General features: G+C 40.2%; 1 long non-coding RNA gene across 1 annotated transcript; it reads right to left on the bottom strand.

Moving 5' to 3' along the window:
- Nucleotides 1–19,921: 19,921 nt before the first annotated feature.
- LOC143647087 (uncharacterized) lies at nucleotides 19,922–21,899 on the bottom strand. Its single transcript, XR_013157825.1, has 2 exons — nucleotides 21,105–21,899; nucleotides 19,922–20,796 (listed from the first exon to the last, which is right to left on the bottom strand). It is a non-coding gene; the product is annotated as an uncharacterized LOC143647087 (long non-coding RNA).
- Between the last annotated feature and the right edge of the window lie 174 nt (nucleotides 21,900–22,073).

Below are 22,073 nucleotides of genomic sequence, written 5' to 3'. Positions count from 1 at the left end.
CACCCGTCCAAACATATTTTTAGTGTAAATGAGCATTGTCCAACAAATCTCAACTAATTCTAGCTGTAAAAATTCTGTCAATGTGTTTTGTGAACTGACTGACATACTGGCTCCATTCATTTTGATGTATATCTTGCATGAACACTAGCATTTTCACTGAAAACTCAGCAATTGCTATGCAAATCCCTTACCTAAAACTGTTTTGAAGGTTAAGAGATTTATTGGATCCATTCATTTCCATGCACATTCTCGACTGAAAGTGCTTTCTTCAGAGAACAATATCTTTAGCCTAAACCTAACCTAAACCTAACACTAACACTACCCCTAAACCTACAACAACCTCAAAACCAACAACAAACCCAAACCAAACCTATGCTTCACACCAATCTTAATCCCACCCTAAACATAATCCAAATCCTAATCCTACACTAAGCCTAACCCTAGCCCAAAACCTAACACCAATGCTATCTCTACATTAACCCTAAACGAAACTCTGAGGCTAACACTAACATTAACATAATCTGCTTCAAAAAATGAGTGATAGTGATATCTCCACACATTTCCATGAATTTTTACTGGAAAACGGCATTGCAAAGTAGTGTTTCCTAGTAAAATAGGAGAACAGTTGTAAGTGTGTTTTGAGAGCTCATTGACTTACCAGCTCCATTCACTTTAAAGCAATTTTATTGGTCAAAAACTCATTTCTCAAGAGTACTCAACTACTGCTAGGCAAACCATTATGTAAACCTGTGTGGAAAACTTTTTTTAATATAACTGCAATATTTCAGAGAACCCTCACTTTAAACTTAATTTAAACATAATGCTAACAGAACAACAAACACAAGCACAAACCAGAACCCCAAAGAATCAATACCAGCACAAATCTCCACTTCCAAACACAGTCCCCAAATCAACCCAAATCCTAACTTCAAACCAAACCCTCACTCCAACGCTTACTCTAACCATAACCCTAGTCCTAACTCTTATCCCAATCCTAACCCAAACCCTAACCCCAACCCCAGTACTAACTCTAAACCCAACTCTAACCATTATATCAACCATGCACCCAAGCCCAACCTTAAATCTAAACCTAACCCCAACCCTAACCCTAACCCTAACCGTAACTCTAACCCTAAACCTAACACTAACACTAACCCTAACATAGAGCATAGCCTTAACTTAATTTGTATCAGAAACTGAGAAATATACTTGGTCCAAACATGGTCAATCATAATTTTAGCATAAAGAAACACTGTCAAACAAATCTCACCTAAATCTAGTTGAAAAAATCTGTGAATGTGTTTGGAGAACTGAGTGACATACTGGCTCCATTCATTTTGAAGTATATCTTGCATAAAAACTAGCATTTTCACATAAAACTCAGCAATTGCTATGCGAATCCCTTACCTAGTACTGTTTTGAAGGCTAAGAGACTTGATCCATTCACCTCCATGCACTTTTTGACTGAAAATACTTTCTTCAGAGAACACTATCCTTAACTGAAACATAAGCTAAACCAAGCACTGACACTACCCTTATACTTACAACAATCTCAAATGCAACAATAAACCCAAACCAACCTGATGCTTCACACCAATCTTAATTCCACCCTAAGCATAATCCAAATGCTAACCCTAACCTAAGCCTAAGCATAGCCCACAACCTACCACCAATGCTATCCCTATGTTAGCCCTAAACCTAACCCTGAGCCTAGCACTAACATTAACATTAACATAATCTGATTAAAAAACCAAGTAATAATACCTCCCCACATTTCCATGCATTTTTAATGGAAAATAGCATTGCAAAGTAATGTTTTCTAGTAAAATATGTGAACAGTTTGTAAATGTGTTTTGAGAACTCATTGACTAACCAGCTCCATTCACTTTCAAGCAATCTTCTTGGTGAAAAATACATTTCTCCAGAGCACTCAACTACAGTGAGGCCAAGTATTATGTAAACCTGTGTGGAAAACTTAGAATTCTCCTGGTTTCATTATGTGCCATAAGATTTTTTTACTGAAACTGCAATATTTCAGAGAACCTCACCTTAAACTTAAACATAACACTAACGCAAATACAAACAAACACAAACCAAAACCCCAAAGAACCAATACTAACACAAGTCCCTACTTCAAAACCCAGACCCAAAATCAACCTGAAGCCTAACTTCATCACAAACCCTCACCCTAATGCTTACCATAAAACTAACCCAAACCATAACCATAACCTTAGCCCCAACCCAAAGCCCAACAGTAAGCCTAACCATAACCCCAAGCCCAGCACCCACCCTAAACCCAAAAGTAAACTTTACACCAACCCAACACCAACCTTAAACCTAACACTAACCCCAAGCCAAACCCTAACTATAACATTAATCCTAAATCAAACCCTATCCCTAAACCTAACCCTAACATTGAGTCTTAACATAACTTGATTCAGAAACTGAGAAATGTACTTGGCCCACACACCTCCATATATATTAGTATAGAAGAACCCTGTCGAACAAATGTCACCTGAGTCTAGCTGAAAAAAAATCTGTGAATGTGTTTAGAGAACTGACTGACATACTGGCTCAATTCATTTTGAAGTACATCTTGCATGAAAACTAGCATTTTCACAGAAAACTCTGCACTTGCTATGCAAATCCCTTACCTAATACTGTTTTGAAGGCTAAAAGACTTAATCAATCCATTCACTTCCATGCAATTTTTGGACTGAAAGTACTTTCTTCAGAGAACACTATCCTTAACCTAAACTTAAACTCAACCTAACAGTAACACTACCCCTAAACCTACAACAACCTCAAAACAACAAACCCAAACCAACCCGATGCTTCACTACAGTCTTAATCCCACCCTAAGCATAATCCAAATCCTAACCCTTGCCTAAAACTAACTGTAACCCAAAATTTAACACCAGTGCTAATCTAGAATTAAGCCTAAAGGAAACCCCGAGCCTAACACTAACATTAACATAATCTGTTTCAAAAATTGAATAATAATCATATCTCCACACATTTCTATGCCTTTTTAATGCAAAACAGCACGACAAAGTAATGTTTCCTAGTAAAATGTGAGAACAGTTTGTAAATGTGTTTTGAAAGCTTATTGACTTAATAGCTGCATTCACTGTGAAGAAATTTTGTTGGTGAAAAACACATTTCTTCACAGCACTCAACCTCAGCTAGGGGAACCATTACATAAACCTGTGTGGAAAACTTACAATGGTCCTGGTTCTGTTAACTGGCATAAGATTTTTTACTACAACTGCAATATTTCAGAGAATCCTCACCATAAGCTTAACTTAAACATAACACTGACACAACCACAAACACAAGCACAAACCGAACTCCAAAGAACCAATACTAACACAAGCCCCTACTTCAAAACCCAGACACAAAATCAAACCCAAGCCTAACTTCAATACAAACCCTCACCCTAATGCTACAGTAAACCTAACCCAACCATAACCATAACCCTGGGCCCAATCCTAAGCCCAACTCTAACCCTAACGCTAACCCAAACACCAGGACCAACCCTAAACCCAAATGTAACTTTTACACCAACCCAACACCCAACACCCAACACCAACTTTAAACCTAAGCCTAACCTCAATCCTAACCCTAACTATAGCCCTAACCTAAAGCAAACCCTATCCCTAATCCTAACCCTAACACTGAGGCTAGCCTTAACATAATTTGATTGAGAAACTGAGTAATGTACTTGGTCCACACAGGTCCATACATATTTTTAGCGTAGAAGAACCCTGTCAAACAAATCTCACCTAAGTCTAGTTGAAAAAATCTGTGAATGTGTTTGGAGAACTGACTGACATAAAGGCTACAGTCATTTTGATGCATGTCTTGCATGAAAATGAGCATTTTCACAGAAAACTTAGCAATTGCTATGCAAATCCCTTGCTGTGTTAGTTAGATTGAGTTGTCAACTTGGCCAGGTGAGCATACCTAGTCTTGTTGCTGCAGACATAAGCCAATGGTACGTGAACCTCATCTGTTGCTAATTACATCTGCAGTCGGCTAGGAAGTGTGTCTGCTGCAATGAGCGACGTTTGACTTAATTGGCTGGTGCTTAAATGAGAGATAGCAATGTAGCAAAGCTAGTAGCTTGGCATTCCTTATCTCAGCACTTGCAGCTCAGCCCAGGCCTTTGGAGATGCAGAAAGAAGTCACCCCGGGTCAAGTTGTCAGAACCCAGGGGCCTGGAGAGAAGACCAGCAGAGACCATCCTGTGCCTTCCACATAAGAAAGAACCTCAGTGGAAAGTTAGCTGCCTTTCCTCTGAAGAACCAACAAAATAAATCCCCTTTTATTAAAAGCCAATTCATCTCTGATGTGTTGCATTCCGGCAGCTAGCAAACTAGAACACTTGCCTAATACTGTTTTTAAGGCTTAGAGATTTAACGAATCCATTCACTTCCAAGCACTTTTTGGAATGAGGGTACTTTCTTCAGATAACACTATCCCTAACCTAAACCTAAACTCAACCTAAAACTAACACTACCCCTAAACCTACAACAACCTCAAAACCAACAGCAAACACAAATGAACCCGATGCTTCAAACCAATATTAATCCCACATTTAGCATAATCCAAATCCTAACCCAAGCCTGAGCCTAACCCTAACCCACACCTTAACAACTATGCTATCCGTACATTAACCCTAAACTTAACCGTGAACCTAACACTAACATTAACATAATCTATTTCAAATACCAAGTAATAATAATATCTCCACACATTTCCATGCATTTTTAATGGACAACAGCATTGCAAAGTAATGATTTTTTGTAAAATATGAGAACAGTTTATAAATGTGTTTTGAGAGCGCATTGTCTTACCATCTCCATTTACTTTCAAGCAATTTTGTTGGTGAAAAACACATTTCTTCAGAGCACTCAGCTACAGCTAGGTGAACCATGACTTAAATCTGTGTGGAAAACTTAGAATGGTCCTGGTTCCATTAACTGGCATAAGATTTTTTTCTATAACTGCAATATTTCAGAGAACACGGACCTTAAAGTTAACTTAAACATAACGTTAATGTAACCACAAACACAAACACAGACCAAAAGCCCAAAGAACCAAAACCAGCACAAATCCCCAAATCCAAACCCAGTCCCAAAATACACCCCAAGGCTAACTCCACCCCAAACCTTCACCCTAACCATTACCCTGAAACTAACCCAAACCCTAACCATGTCCCTAGCCCCAACCCTAAACCCAACCCTTACCCTAACCCCAGAACCAACCCTAAACCCAACCCTAACCTTTACACCAACCCTAAACCCAACCTCAAGCTTAAACCTAATCCTAACCAGAACCCTAACCCTAACCCTAATCCTAACCCTAACCCTAACCTTGACCCTAACCCTAGCACTGAGCCTAGCCGTAACATAATTTGCTTCAGAAGCTGAGTAATATACTTGGTCCTCACAGATCCATACATATTTTTAGTGAAATCAACCCTGTCAAAGAAATCTCACCTAAATCTAGTTGAAAAAATCTTTGAATGTGTTTGGAGAACTGAGTGACATACTGGATCCATTCATTTTGATGTATGCCTTCTCGTGAAAACTAGCATTTTCACAAAAAAAATTCAACAATTGCAATGCAAATCACTTACCTAATAATACTCTTTTGAAAGCTAAGAGACAAATCACTTACCTAACAATACTCTTTTGAAAGCTAAGAGACTTAATGGATCCCTTCAATTCCATGCAGTATTTGGACTGAAAGCACTTTCTTCAGGGAACACTATCCTTAACCTAAACCTAACCTAAACCTAACACTAATACTACCCCTAAACCTACAACAACATCAAAACCAACAACAATCCCAAACCAACCCGATGCTTCACACTAATCTTAATACCACACTAAGCATAATCCTAAACCTAACCCTAACCCACAACCTGACCCCAATGCTATCCCTATATTAACTGTTAACCTTACCCTGAGCATAACTCTAACATTAACATAATCAGTTTCAGAAAGAGTAATAATAACATCTCCACACATTTCCATGAATTTTAATGGAAAACAGCATTGCAAAGTAATGTTTCCTAGTAAAATATGAGAACAGTTTGTAAATGTGTTTTGAGAGCTCATTGACTTACCAGCTCCATTCATTTTCAAGCAAATTTGATGGTGAAAAACACATTTCTCCAGAGCACTCAACTACAGCTAGGTCCACATATGTCCATACATATTTTCAGCATCAAACAGCATTGTCAAACAAATCTCACCTAATTCTAGCTGAAAAAAAAGTCTGTGAATGGGTTTTGAGAACTGAGTGACATACAGGCTCCATTCATTTTGATGTATGTCTTGTGTGAAAACTAGCATTTTCACAGAGAACTCAACAATTGCTATGCAAATCCCTTAACTGATACTGTTTTGAAGGGTAAGAGACTTAATGGATCCATTCATTACTTGCAATGTTTAGACTGAACATTTCCATGCATTTCTAATGGAAAACAGCATAGCAAAGTAGAGTTTCTCAGTAAAATATGAGAGCAGTTTGTAAATGTGTTTTGAGTGCCCACTGACTTACCAGCTGCACTCAATTTCAAGCAATTTTCTCAGTGAAAAACAGCATTTCTGCAGAGCACTCAACTACAGCGCTGTGAACCCTTACCTAAACCTGTTTTGAAAATTTAGAATGATCCTGGATCTATTAATGGGCAGAAGATTTTTTGCAAAAACTGCAATATTTCAGAATACCCTTTCTAAAACTTAACTAAAAATAACACTAACACAATCAGAAACACAAACATATACTGAAACCCTAAACAACTAATACCAGCACAATCCCAACTTCCAAACCCAGTCTGAAAATCAACCCCAAGCCTAATGTCAACCCAAACCCTAACCCTAACCCTAACCCTAACCCTATACCTAACCTCACAACTAGCCCCAATCGTAACCCAAACTGTAACCCTTACCTTCACCCCAGACCCAGCACCAACCCTAAACCCAACAGTTACCTCTACACCAACCCTACACCCAAGCTAAGCCCTAAACCTTAACCTAACACCAACTCTAACCCTTACACAAATACTAACCCTAAACCTAACACTAACACAGATCCTAACCTTAGCATAATTTGTTTCAGAAACTAAGTAACGTACTTGGTACACATACGTCCTTGCATATTTTCAGTGTAAAAGAGCATTGTCAAACAAATCTCACCTAATTTCAGTTGTAAAAAGTCTGTGTATGTGTTTTCAGAACTGATTGACAAAATGGCTCCATTCACTTTGAGGTATGTCTTGCATGAAAAGTACCATTTTCATAGAAAACACAATTGCTATGCAAATCCCTTACCCGATACTGTTCTGAAGGCTAAGAGACTTAATGGATCCATTCACTTCCATGCACTTTTTGGACTGAGTACTTTCTTCAGAGAACACTATCTTCAAGCTAAACCTAACACAAACCCTACCCCTGAACCTACAACAAACTCACAACCAACCACAAACCCAAACGAACCCAAAGCTTCATACCAATCTTAATCCCACCCAAAGCATAATCCAAGTCCTAACTCAAGCCTAAACCTAAACCTAACACACAACCTAACAGTAATGTTATGTCTACATTAACCTGAAACCTAACACAGAGCCTGACACTAACATTAACCTAATCTGTATCAAAAACTGAGTAATAATAATATCTGCACACATTTCCATGCATTTTTAATGGAAAACAGCATCTCAAAGTAAGGTTCTCATAGTAAACTATGAGAACATTAGTAAATGTGTTTTGAGAGCTTATTGACTTACAACCTCAATTCACTTTCAAGGAAATTTGTCGGTGAAAAACAGCATTTATGCAGAACACTCAACTACAGCTATGTGAACCACTACCTAAACCTGTTTTGAAAACATACAATGGTCCAAGTTCCATTAACTGGCATAAGATTATTTACCAAAACTGCAGTATTTCACAGAACACTCACCTTAAACTTAAGTTCAATGTAACACTTACACAACCACACACACAAATCCAAACCAAAACCCCAAAGGACCAATAGCAGGACAAATAACAACCTCCAAACCCAGTCCCAAAAATCAACCCGAAGCCTAACTTCAACTCAAACCCTCACCCTAACATTAAGCGTAAAACTAACACTAACTCTAATACTAAACCTAGCCCCAATCCTAACCCCCAATCTAATCCTAACCCCAGCCCCAACACCAACCCTAAACCCAACCCTAACTTTTATGCCAATGCTACACCCAACTGCATCAGTAAACCTAACCCTAACCCAATCCCTAACCCCAATTCTAACCCTAACACTAACACTGATCCTAGCCTTAACGTAATTTGTTTCAGAAACTGAGTAATCTGCTTTGTCCACACACGTCCATAAATATTTTTGCACAAAACACCATTGTCCAACAAATCTCACCAAATTCTCGCTAAAAAAAAGTCTTGTGAATGGGTTTTGAGAACTGAGTGACATACAGGCTCCCTTCATTTTGATGCATATCATGCATGTACACTAGCATTTTCACAGAAAACTCAACAATTATATGCAAATCCCTTACCTAATACTGTTCTGAAGGTTAAGAGACTTAATGGATCCATTCACTTCCATGCACTTTCTGGACTGAAAGTACCATCTGCAGAGATCACTATCCTTACCTTAACTTAACCTAAAGCTAACATGAACCCTACTCCTAAACCTACAATGACTTCAAACCAACAACAATCCCAAACCAACTTGAAGTTTTACACCAATCTTATTCCCACCCTAAGCATAATCCAAATCCTAACCAAAGCCAAAGCCTAACTCTAACCCACAACCTAACACTAATGGTATCCATATATTAGCCCTAAACCTAACCCTGAGCCTAACACTAATATTAACATATTCTGTTTCAAAATCCGAGCAATAACAAAACCTCCACACATTTCCAAACATTTTTAATTGAAAACAGGATTACAAAGTAATGTTTCCTAGCAAAATATTAGAAGAGTTTGTAAATGTGCTTTGGAGCTCATTGACTTGCCACTTCCATTCACTTTCAAGCAATTTTGTCAGCAAAAAACAGCATTTCCGCAGAGCACTCAAGTACAGCTATGCAAACTATTAACTAAACCTGTTTTGAAAATTTAGAATGGTCCTAGTTCCATTAACTGGCATAAGATTCTTAAATATTTTACCAATATTTCAGAGAACCCTCACTTTAACCTTAACTTAACCATAACACTAACACAACAAAAAACACAAACACAAACCGAAACCCCAAAGAACCAATATCAGCACAAATCCCTACTAACAAACATAGTCCGAAAAATCAACCTCAACCTAACTTCAAACCCAAACCTCACACTAACCCTAACCTGAAACCTAATCTAGCCACAACCCAAACCCCAACCCGAAACCTAACCCTAAGCCCATCATCAATACCAACCCTAAACTCAACCCTACCTTTTATATCAACCTGACACCCAACTGCAACCCTAAACCTAACCATAAGCCAGACCTAACCCTAACCCTAACCTTAATCCCAACTCTAACCCTAACCCTAACACTGAGCCTAGCCTTAACATAATTTGTTTCAAAAAATAAGTAATGTACTTTTCCCAGACACGTCCACACATATTTTTAGTGTAAAACATCATTGTCCAACAAATACCACCTAATCCTCCCTGAAAAAATTCTGTGACTGTGATTTGAGAACTAAGTGACATACAGGCTCCTTTCATTTTGATGTATGTCTTGCGTGAACACTAGAATTGTCACAGAAGCCTCAACAACTGTAATGCAAATACCTTACCTAATACTGTTTTGAAGGCTAAGAGATGTAATGGATCCATTCAATTCCATGCACTTTCTGGACTGGAAGTACTTTCATCAGAGAACACTATGCTTAACTTAACCTAAGGCTACACTAACCCTAGCACTAAACCTACAAAAACCTCAAGGCCAACATCAAACCCACACCAACCCAAAGCTTCACACCAATCTTACTTCCACCCTAAGCATAATCCAAATCCTAACCCAAGCCTAAGCCTAACTCTAAACCACAACCTAACACTAATGGTATCACTATATTAACCCCAAACCTAACCTTGATACTAACACTAATTTAACATAATCTGTTTCAAAAACAGAGTAATATTAATATCTCCAGACATTTTCATGCATTTTTAATGGAAAACAGCATTGCAAAGTAATGCTTCCTAGTAAAATATGAGAACAGCTTGTAAGCGTGTTTTGAGAGCTCATTGACTTACCACCTCCATTCACTTTCATGCAATTTTGTCAGTGAAAAACATCATTTCTACACAGAACTCAAGTGCAGGTATGTGAACCATTAATTAAACCTCTTTTAAAAACTTTGAATAGACCTGGTTCCATTAACCGGCATAAGATTTTTTCTAAACCATCAATATTTCAGAGAACCCTCACTTTAAACTTAACTTAAACATAACACTAACGCAATCATAAAAATGAACACAAACAAAAACCCCAAATAATCAATACCAGCACAAATCCCTACCTCCAAATGCATTAAAATATCGACCCCAAATGTAACTTCAAAACAAACCCTCACCCTAACCCTAAACTTAGCCGTAACCCTAACCCTAACTCTAAACCTAACCTCATCCACAACACCAACCCTATACCCAACCCTAACTTTTATACCAACACTACACCGAACTGCATCCATAATCCTAACCCTAACCCAAACCCTAACCTCAACTCTAATACTTACCCTAATACTGATCCTAGCCTTAGAATAATTTGTTTCAGAAACCGACTAATCTGCTTTATACACACACATCCATACATATTTTTGCATAAAACATCATTCTCCAAAAAAAATCACCTAATTCTCACTGAAAAAAGTCTGTGAATGTGATTTGAGAACTGAGTGACATACAGGCTCCTTTCATTTTGAAGTATGTCTTGCGTGAACACTAGAATTGTCACAGACATCTTCACACTTGATGGTAGTCTCATGTTCTGAACTGTAGGCCTCTTAATTAAGAATGAGTAAGCTCATTAGGTTAAAGTAAATGAGTTAGCTTGGGAAATAATTGGTGAAAGAATGAATAGTTGCACTATATCAAAAGTTGGGTGGTTGGTGAAAAGTTACTCATAGCCCATTCAGGGCTATGAGCAACTTTTGGTTGCTTATGCCATCCAGCTGAAAGTAGATTCCTAAATCAGCAGAAGGTATAATTTGGATGAGAATGAATACCACTGGACATTTTCCCACAAAGAGAAGAATCAGAAATGACTTGTGCCCCACTGATTAACATGACAAATATAAGTATGTTCTTGCATGAACTACTTCAAATGTATAATTCTTGTATGAAGAGTGTTTAAGTTCAAGGTATAGGGGGTGTCACGGTCAGGTTCATGTGTCAACTTGGCCAAGTTGTGGTACCTATTTGGTTGGGCAAGTGCTGGCCTGTCCATTGCAGTGAGGACAGTTCATAGAATTAGATCATGATCACGTCAGCTGCATCCACAGCTGATTCCATTTGTAATCAGCCAAAGAGGAGTGTCTTCTGCAATGAGTTAAGCTTAATCTAATCACGGAAAGCCTTATAAGGAGGATTCAGAGACAGGCTCTATTCCTGCTTTGGCTGGTGAGCCTCTCCTGTGGAGTTCATCCAGACCCTCCATCGGAGTAATCAGCTTCACAGCGTGCCTTGCGGATTTTGGACTCTGCATTCCCACGGTCACGTGAGATACTTTTATAAATTTTATATTTGTGAGTGTTCCCTGTTGACTCCGTTTCTCTAGGGAACCCTAACTAATACATCTTGGTACCAGGTGTGTTTCTTAGGAAACAGATTCTTAAAAAAATGGGTTTTTATGAATAGTTTTCTACTCTGACTGGACTCAAAGGCACTAAGGACTCTGATTCCCATAATCAGAATGACATTCCCAATCCATGGAGTGAGTTGGCAAAAGAGATAGTCAAAATATCACCATTTGATTCTCCTAATGCTTCACTTGTACAACACCAGGCTCTGGGGGATAATGTTTTTGACATCTTTACAGAGTTTTGTGGAAATAAGAGTATAGAGATGTTGGCTGGTTGTTGTTAGTTGCACTGGCTACATTAAGGAGTGAAAGGGATGGGCTTAAGGCTTCAAACGAGAAGCTTAAGTGCCATCTGACAGATGTAGACATTTCTTTGAGTATCCTGAAAGAAAATCTTCTTTCCTGTAGCTGTAGACTTTAGATCTCTGAAAATCAGATGCAGAATCTTATTGTTAGAGTAGCAACTTTACAATGTAAACTGAAATCTCAATGTTGCATGGTGTCTGCCATTAAAGTGAGGGCATTGATTGGAAAGGAGTGGGACCCTGAAAAATGGGATGGTGACATATGGATTGATAATGATGTCGGGGGTGAGGTTGAAACCCTAGGTCATGCTGAGTCTTCTCTAGATAATCCTGTGTTCTAGTTTGCTAGCTGCTGGAATGCAATATACCATTCCAGAAATGGAGTGGCTTTTAAAAGGGGGAATTTAATGAGTTGCTAGTTTACAGTTCCAAGGCTGAGAAAACGTCCCAATTAAAACAAGTCCATAGACATGTCCAATTTAAGGCATCCAGGGAATGATACCTTGGTTCAAGAAAGCCAACAACATTCAACATTTCTCTCTCAGCCAGAAGGGCACATGGCAAACACAGCGGCATCAGCTGGCTTTCAGGTGGCTCTACCAATAGGGACTCTCTCCGAAATGTTTCCTTTTTTAAAGGATTCCAGCAAAGAACTCCACCTTCAGTGGGTGGAGACACACCTCCATCGAAATCATCTATCAAAAGTTACCACCCACAATTGGGTGGGTCACATCTTCATGGAAACAATCAAAATGCTTCCACCCAGCAATATTGAATGAGGATCAAAGGGCATGGCTTTTCTGGGGTCCACCACAGATTCAGGCCAGCACACCCTGTAATAGTTTGCCCTAAGGACATAACCACCCCACCCCCAGCCTGCCTTCAGTTTGGCCACCCAATCTCCTCCTGAAGGGATTAGCCCTAGAGTTATTAATCCTGTTTCACCAGATGAAACTGCAAATGAAGGCCCTGAAGCAAATGGCTTCAAAGATATTTCTAATTCTTTTCACGACCCACCCCCATCACCCCTCATTTCTTCCAGACCTATAATTAGACTAAAGTCCCAACAGACCCTAAAGGTGAGATACAAAGTATCACACATGAGGAGGTACGTTATACTCCAAAAGAACTGTGTGAGTTTTCCAATTTATATAGACAGAAATCAGGGGAATATGTGTGGGAATGGATTTTAAGGGTGTGGGATAATGGTGGGAGGAATATAAGGCTGGATCAGGGTGAATTTATTGACATGGGCCCACTAAGCAGAGATTCTGCATTCAATGTTATAGCTCAAGGGGTTAGAAAAGGTATTAACAGTTTGCTTGGATGGTTGGTTGAAACATGGATCAAAAGGTGGCCAACATTACCTGAGGTTAAAATGCCAGAACTGCCCTGGTATAATGTAGATGAGGGGATCCAGAGGCTTAGAGATATTGGAATGTTAGAGTGGATTTATCATGCAAAGCCTGCTCTTACACCCCAGGAATGTCTGCAGTATGCACCTTTTACCAGAACACTGAGAAATAAATTTGAGACTAGCACCACCATCCCTGAAGAGCTCTGTGGTTGCACTTCTCTGTAGGTAGGATATTACTGTAGGAACTGCTGTCGCTGAGCTGGAATCCTTAAACACAAAGGGGATGATGGGATCCCGAGTTGGAAGAAGCCAGGTGGCAGCACTTAAATCACTAAAGACAGGGTATACGTGGCTATTGTAATAGTCAGCAAACTCAAAGCAGGCGTCGAAATTATATGACATGCAGAGATTTGTGGCATTGGCTAGTAAATCATGGGGTACCTAGAAATACAATAGAAGGGCAGTCTGCTAAATTCTTGTTCAAGCTGTATAAACAAAAGAGTTCTAGGTCAAGTGAACAGAAGTCTAACCTGAATTACAAAAACACAGAGTCACGGCCCCTTAATCATTTTCCAGACTTGAGACAGTTTACACAGACCCAGAGCCCCTTGAATGAAGGGGAGGCCAGGTTCCTTTGGAGTAGAAACCTGTTACACTGCCACAAATTTATACTGTTAATCTTCCTCCACGCCTTCCCCAAGAAGATCGATGGCCTCTTACCAGGGTAGCTGTGCACTGGGGAAAAGGAAATGATCAGATATTCTGGGGATTCTAAGACACTGGTTCAGAAGTGACATTAATTCCAGGGGACCCAAAACATCACTCTGGTCCACCAGTCAGAGTGGGGGTTTATGGAGGCCAGGTGATCAATGGAGTTTTAGCTCAGGTCTGTCTCACAGTGGGTCCAGTGGACCCCTGGACCTGTTCTGTAGTTATTTCCTGAGTTCCAGAACGTATAATTGGTATAGACATACTAAGCAACTGGCAGAATTCCCACATTGGCTCTCTAACTTGTGCAGTGAGGGCTATTATGGTGGGAAAGGCCAAGTGGAAGCCACTAGAACTGCCTTTATCAAGCAAAATAATAAATCAGAAGCAATATCAGATTCCTGGAGGGATTGCAGAGATTACTGCCACTTTTAAGGACTTGAAGGATGCAGGCGTGGTGATTCCCACCACATCCCCATTCAACTTTCCTATTTGGCCTGTGCAGAAAACAGATGGGTCTTGGAGGATGACAGTGGATTAGTGTAAGCTCAACCAGGTGGTAACTCCAATTGCAGCTGCTGTTTCTGATGTGGTATCATTGCTTGAGCAAATCAAAACATCCCCCTGGTACCTGGTATGCAGCTATTGATCTGGAAAATGGTTTTTTCTCAATAGCTATTAGTAAGGACCACCAGAAACAGCTTGCTTTCGGCTGGCAAGGTCAGGAGTTTACTTTCACTGTCCTACCTCAGGGGCATATCAACTCTCCAGTCCTATGTCATCATTTTGTCTGCAGGGAACTTGATCGTTTCTCCCTCCCACAAGATATCACACTGGTCCATTATATTGATGATACCATGTTGACTGGACCTAGTGAGCAAGAAGTAGCAACTACTCTAGTCTTACTGATAAGGCATGTAAGTGTCAGAGGATGGGAGATAAATCCAACAAAAATAAAGGGGCCTTCCACCTCAGTGAAATTTCTAGGTGTCCAGTGGTGTGGGGCATGTCAAGATATCCCTTCTAAGGTGAAGGATAAGTTGCTGCATCTGGCCCCTCCTATGACCAAAAAAGAGACACAACACCTAGTTGTTCTCTTTGGATTTTGGCGACAACATATTCGTCATTTGGGTGTGCTACTCCGACCCATTTATCAAGTGACCAGAAAAGCTACTAATTTTGAGTGGGGACTTGAACAAGAGGAGGCTCTGCGACAGGTCCAGGCTGCTGTAGAAGTTACTCTGCCACTTGGGCCATATGATCCAGCAAATCCAATGGTGCTGGAAGTGTCAGTGGCAAATAGAGATGCTGTCTGGAGCCTTTGGCAGACCTCTATAGGAGAATCACAATGCAGACCCTTAGGATTTTGGAGCAAAGCCTTACCATCTGCTGCAGATAACTACTTTCCTTTGAGAAACAGTTTTTGGCCTGCTACTGGGCCTTAGTAGAGACTGAACACTTAACCATGGGCCACCAAGTTACCATGAGACCTGAGTTGCCTATCATGAGCTGGGTGTTGTCTGACCCACCAAGCCATAAAGGTGGGTGTGTGCAGCAGCACTACATTGTAAAATGGAAATAGTGTATACGAGATAGGGCCAGAGCAGGTCCTGAAAGCACAAGTTACATGCAGAAGTGGCCCAAATGCCCATGGTCTTCACTCCTGCTACATTACCTTCTTTTTCCCAGACCAGAGCTATGGACTCTTGGGGAGTTCCTTACAGTGAATTGACTGAGGAAGAGAAAACTTGGGCCTGGTTTACAGATGGTTCAGCATGATATGCAGGTACCACCCGAAAGTGGACAACTAGAGCACTACAATCCCTTTCTGGGGTGTCCTTGAAGGACAGTGGTGAGGGGAAATCCTCTCAGTGAGTAGAACTTCAAGCAGTGCACCTGGTTGTTCATTTTGCTTGAAAGGAAAACTGCCTAGAGGTGCATTTGTATACTGACTCATCGGCTTTGCTAATGGTTTACCTGGATGGTCAGGGACTTGGAAAGACCATAATTGGAAAAATGGGGACAAAGAGGTCTGGGGAAGAAGTATGTGGATAGACCTTTCTGAGTGGCCTAAAAACATAACCATATTTGTGTCCCATGGGAATGTGCATCAGAGGGTGACTTCAACAGAGGAAGGTTTTAATAATCAAGAGGATAAGATGACCCATTCTTTGGATACCAGTCAGCCTCTTTCCCCAGCAACTCCTGTCATTGCCCAGTGGGCTCATGAATGAAGTGGTCATGGTGGTAGGGATGGAGGTTATGCATGGGCCCAGCAACATGGACTTCCACTCACCAAGTCTGACTTAGCTACAGCCACTGCTGAGGGCCCAATCTGCCAGCAGCAGAGACCCACACTCAGCCCCCGATATGGCACCACTCCCCGAGGTGACCAGCTGGCTACATGGTGGCAGGTTGATTACACTGGACCACTCCCTTCATGAAAGGGGCAGCGATTTCTTCTAACTGGAATAGACACACACTCTGGATATGGGTTTGCTTTCCCTGCATGCAATGCTTCTGCCAAAACTATCATACATGGGCTTACAGAATGTCTCATCCATCGTCATGGTATTCCACATAGCATTGCTTCTGATCAAGGAACACATTTCACAGCAAATGAAATGTGGGAATGGGCACATGCTCATGGAATTCTCTGGTCTTGCCATGTTCCCCATCATCCAGAAGCAGCTGGATTGATAGAAAGGTGGAATGGCCTTTTGAAAACTCAATTATGTGCCAACTATGTGGCAATACCTTGAAAGGCTGGGGTAATGTTCTCCAGGAAACTGTATATGCTCTGAATCAGTGTCCACTGTATGCTGCTGTTTCTCCCATAGCCAGGATCCATGGGTCCAGGAACCAAGGGGTGGAAATGGGAGTGGTACCACTCACTATTACACCTAGTGATCCACTAGGAAAATTTTTGCTTCCTGTCCCTGGGACCCTGAGCTTTGCTGATCTACAGGTTTTAGTTCCAAAACGGGGAGTGCTTCCTCCAGAAGAAACAACAATTCCATGGAACTGGAAGTTAAGACTGCCACCTGGTCACTACTTATAACACTGGATTAACAAGCCAAGAAGGGGATTACATTATTGTCTGAGCTGTTTGACCCTATCAGAGGGAAGTAGGACTGCAACTACATAATGGAGGTAAAGAAGAGTTTTCTTGGAATATAGGAGATCCCCTAGGGTGTCTTCTAGTACTACCATGCCCTGTGATTAAAATCAATGGAAAAACTGCAATAACCCAATCCAGGCAGGACTACCAATGGCTCTGAAACTTCAAGAATGAAAGTTTGGGTCACCCCACCAGGCAAAGAACCACGGCCAGCTGAAGTGCTTGCTGAGGGTAAAGGGAACATGGAATGGGTAGTGGAAGAAGGTAGTGATAAATATGAACTTCAACCACGTGATCAGTTACAGAAATGAGGACTGTAATGCTGTTCTGTTCATGTTATACTATTTAAGATATCAAGTTTAAGAAAATGAATATTGCCCAAGGATTTGCACCCTATTCTGGAGAGATTTAATATGTTTCCAGTTATATGCAGGACAGCTGAGTATTATTAGGCAAAAGAAAAAAATGTGTGTTTTATTGTTTTTATTTGGAAGTTGGGTATGGTTTAAGGTGATATATATTGCTGCCAAATTGACAAGAGGTGGACTGGCATGGTCAGGTTCATGTGTCAACTTGGCCAAGTTGTGGTACCTGTTTGTCTGGTTGGGCAAGTGCTGGCCTGTCTGTGGCAATGAGGACATTTCATAGAATTAGATCATGATCACGTCAGCTACATCCACAGCTGATTCCATGTGTAATCAGCCAAAGGGGAGTGTCTCCTGCAATGAGTTAAACTTAATCTAATCACGGGAAGCCTTTTAAGGAGGTATTGGGGCCAGTATCAGTAAAGACAAAGCATGAGAGTGAGCAAGGGGTGAGAAACCTGTCTTGAGGCTTTGGGTGCCCTCCAAGTTGCAAACCATCTCCAAACCAGGCTCTGTCAATACAGGTTGCTTATTGGCCAGTTGTAGCTGCCTTTTTGAAGGTCACTGCATTAATATGGGGGAGATAAAACCAGCAAAGTACCCCATGAGACATATCCAGACTGGAGATGAGTGTGGGCAGGCTTCATACTTCTAAAAGCATCCAGCTACCACCTTGGCACCCCTACTTGCTGTCTGACCCCTCTGCTTTGCAGAAGCATTTCTTACACTCTGTAGTTGCTGTTCCTTCATTAGCTTCATAATCACAATCTCTACCTGAACCAAATTTCTTAACTAATGCTCACAGCCCCCTATGTCTGCAGGAAATCTAGCACCTTTGAACTATACCAGTGTCTCCATAATATCCTAATGTCCCCACATCCATTCTGCTGAACATGTCAGCTAACTAACACAGACTTCCTGGAACCAGTTACTCAGGTATGGCTTGGATAGAGACCTGTCCAGATAGTGGCCTGGGAATAAGCTGGAGGCCAGGACAGTCTTTCAGAAAGTGAAGAGGCCTGGGTAGAGTGTAAAGTAGAACCCCTTGCTGCTACAATGAAATACACAAAGCCATGGCCAAGGCTGACAACAGAGCAAGAGCATGTCAATGAAAGTAATGGGTCATTACTTCCATTTCCAAACTTCAAGAAAAGGGATATCCTCAATATAGAGATATACAGATACCCAAAGAGTGCACAATTTCCTTTGGCTCATTGCTACCTGACATACCTAGGTGTTGTTAATTTTAATGCATAGCTCATAGACAACAGCATCCAAGAATTTAGGATTTTCTCCCATCAACCCTTTTAGATAAGATCAAACTAGCAATCAAATGGCGGAGCAACAATGACATGAGTCACTCTGTATGGTGGACAGCTGAATGATGAAAACTCACCATTTCTGTACCAGGCACTATGCTGAGTTCCACAGATACCTCAGGGCAGAGACTAAGTTCTTTGTCTTCAGGGAGTTGACCATCCTGAGTTGCTAAAGAATTATTAAAGACAATTTTTATGTTCTCCCTCTCTCTATATACACACACATTTCAAAGAATTTCTGAGTTCATAGAAATAAACTATTATTTCCCAAAATATTTCCATTAAAAGAACAAACACTTAAGTCACCAACTGTATAAGTCAGTAAGCTACCATAATGCAATAAACCAGAAGCAGAACAGCTTTTTAAAAGGGGAATTTATTAAGTTGAAAGTTTACAGTTCTAAGGTAGTGAAAGTGTCCAAATTAAGTAACCAACAAGAGATTACCTTCACTCAAGAGAGGCTGATGAAGCTCAGGGTTTCTCCCTCAGCTAGGAGGGCATATGGCAACATCTGCTAGCTTTCTCTCCCAGCTTCTTATTTCATGAAGCTCCTCCAGGGGTGTTTTCCTTCTTCATCTTCAAAGGTCTCTAGCTATGTGGGCTCTGTTGGTTCTGGTGGCTCTAAAGCTTTTTCCAAAATGGTTCTCTCTTAAGGGGTTCCAGTAAGCAACCCAACTTTGAATGGGTGGAGACACATCTCCAGAGAAACAACCAAAAAGGTCCCAGCAATACTGAATGAGGATTAAAGGACATCACTTTTCTGGAGTACATAATAGCTTGCAAACTGGCACACTGACAAAGGTAGTAAATACCCAAAGTACAAGCAAGAAAAGAAAAAAATATATAAATTGGACCTCCTCAAAATTAAAACTTTCGTGCATCAAAGGACATCGACAAAAAAGTGAAGCGACAACTTAATCGGTGGGAGAAAATGTTTGGAAACCACGTATCTAAAAGGGTTTAATAGGCAGAATATATAAAGAAATCCTACAAATCAATAAAAAGACAGATGACCCAGTTTAAAAATCAGCAACAAACTTCCATAGCTATTTCTCCAAAGAGGAAATACAATTGGCTAAAAAGCAAATGAAAAGATGCTCAACATCACCAGCTATTAGGCAAATACAAATCCAAACCACAGTGAGATATCATTTCATACCCATTAGAATGGCAGATTAAAAGAAAATTACAAGTGCTGGAGAAAACGTGGACAAAAAGGACACTCATTGCTGGTGGGATAGTAAAATGGTGCAGCCTCTGTGGAAGATAGTTTGGCAGTTCCTCAGAAGCTAAATAGACAATTCCCATATGACCTAACAATCCTGCTACTAGATATATAACCAGAATTGAAAGTGGAATAGAATAGAATAGAATAGAGACTGCATTGCACATCAAATATTTTATAAAACTTTCGTTTCATTTATAAATATATAACACCAATGTTCAGAGCAGTATTATTTATAATTTCCAAAAGATGGAAGCAGTCCAAGTGTCCCTCAACCATTGAACAGATAAATAAAATGTGGTATATACATACAGTGGACTATTATTCAACTGTAAAAAGGAATGAGGTAGTATCTTCATTAGGCTTTGGTATTAGAGTAATATTGGTTTCAAAAAATGAGTTAATTTTTTTACTCTTCAATTTTTTGTAAGAGTCTGAGCAGAAATGGTATTAGTTCTTCTAGGAATGCGTGGTAAAATGCATCTGTGAAGCCATCCATTTGAGATTTTCTTTGTTGGAAGGTCCATCGGCTGATAAACAGAAGGGTGAGCTGTGGTGTACACATATGAGGCAATCTTGTGTAGCTGCAGAAAGGAATAAAATCATGAGGCATACAATGAGGTAAATGAACCTTGAGGACATTTATGTTGAGTAAAAGAAGCCAGAAATGAAAGGAAAAATATTCTATGATCTCATTTAGAAAATGCTTCTAAGAAAATTAGGGCCTAGATGCTGTTCTAGTTTGTAAACTGCTAGAATGTGATACACCTGAAACAGAACGGCTTTTAAAAAAAGGAATTAAATTGCAAGTTTACAGTTCTAAGACCGTGAAAATGTCCAAATTAAGGCAAGGCTATGAAAATGTTCAAATTAAGGAACAACAAGAGGTTACCTTCATTCAAGAAAGGCCAGTGAAGTTTAGAGTTTCTCTCTCAGCTGGAAGGGCACATGGCAATATCTGCCAGCTTTCTCTTCAGGCTTGTTTCATGAAGCTCCCTCCAGGGCGTTTTCCTTCTTGATCCTCAAAAGTCTCTGGCTGCATGGGCTTTTGCAGCTCTGAAGCTTTTTACAAAATGTTTCCTCTTTTAAAGGATTCCACTAAACTAATGAAGACCCACTTGGAATGGGTGGAGTCAAATCTCCCTCTAATCGAAAGTTAATACCCACAATTGGTGTGCCACATCTTCGTGGAGACCATCTAATCAAGTTTTCATCTTACAGTATTGAATAGGGATTCAAAGAAATGGCTGCCTCCACAAGATAGATCAGGATTAAAATATGGCTTTTCTAGGGCACATAATCCTTTCAAACTGGCACATTCCACCCTCTGGATCCTAAAAAAGCCATGTTTTTCCTATATACAAAATACACTCACTCCATCACAATATCACAAAGCCTCAAACCATTTCAGTAATAATACAAAGACAATACAAAGTCAGAAACAGTACAAAATATTATCAAAGTTATTCACATGCATAGCCCATCCTAAGGCAAGATTCTCCTCTGGCTCTGGACCTTTAAAACTCAGAACAAGTTATTCCTGCCAACATACAAAGGAAGGACAGTCATAGGATAAATACCCCCATTTCCATAGGGAGAAACTGGAAGGAACACAGACGTCATTGGACCCAAGCAGTTTTAGAAGCCTACAGGACAAACTGCATTAGATTTCAAAGTCTAAGAGTCATTTATCGGGCGGGCCGCGGTGGCTCAGCGGGCAAAGTGCTTGCCTGCTATGCCGGAGGACCTCGGTTCGATTCCCGGCCCCAGCCCATGTAACAAAAACAAAAAAACAAAATACAATAAAACAAGAAAATGTTTAAAGATGTTTCCCTTTCTTCCTTCCTTCCTTCCTTCTATC

Source organism: Tamandua tetradactyla, chromosome 9 (assembly GCF_023851605.1).
Source record: "Tamandua tetradactyla isolate mTamTet1 chromosome 9, mTamTet1.pri, whole genome shotgun sequence".
Classification (NCBI taxonomy): Eukaryota; Metazoa; Chordata; class Mammalia; order Pilosa; family Myrmecophagidae; genus Tamandua; species Tamandua tetradactyla.
Note: the sequence above shows the minus strand (reverse complement) of the source record. Positions and strands in the feature narration are given on the sequence as shown.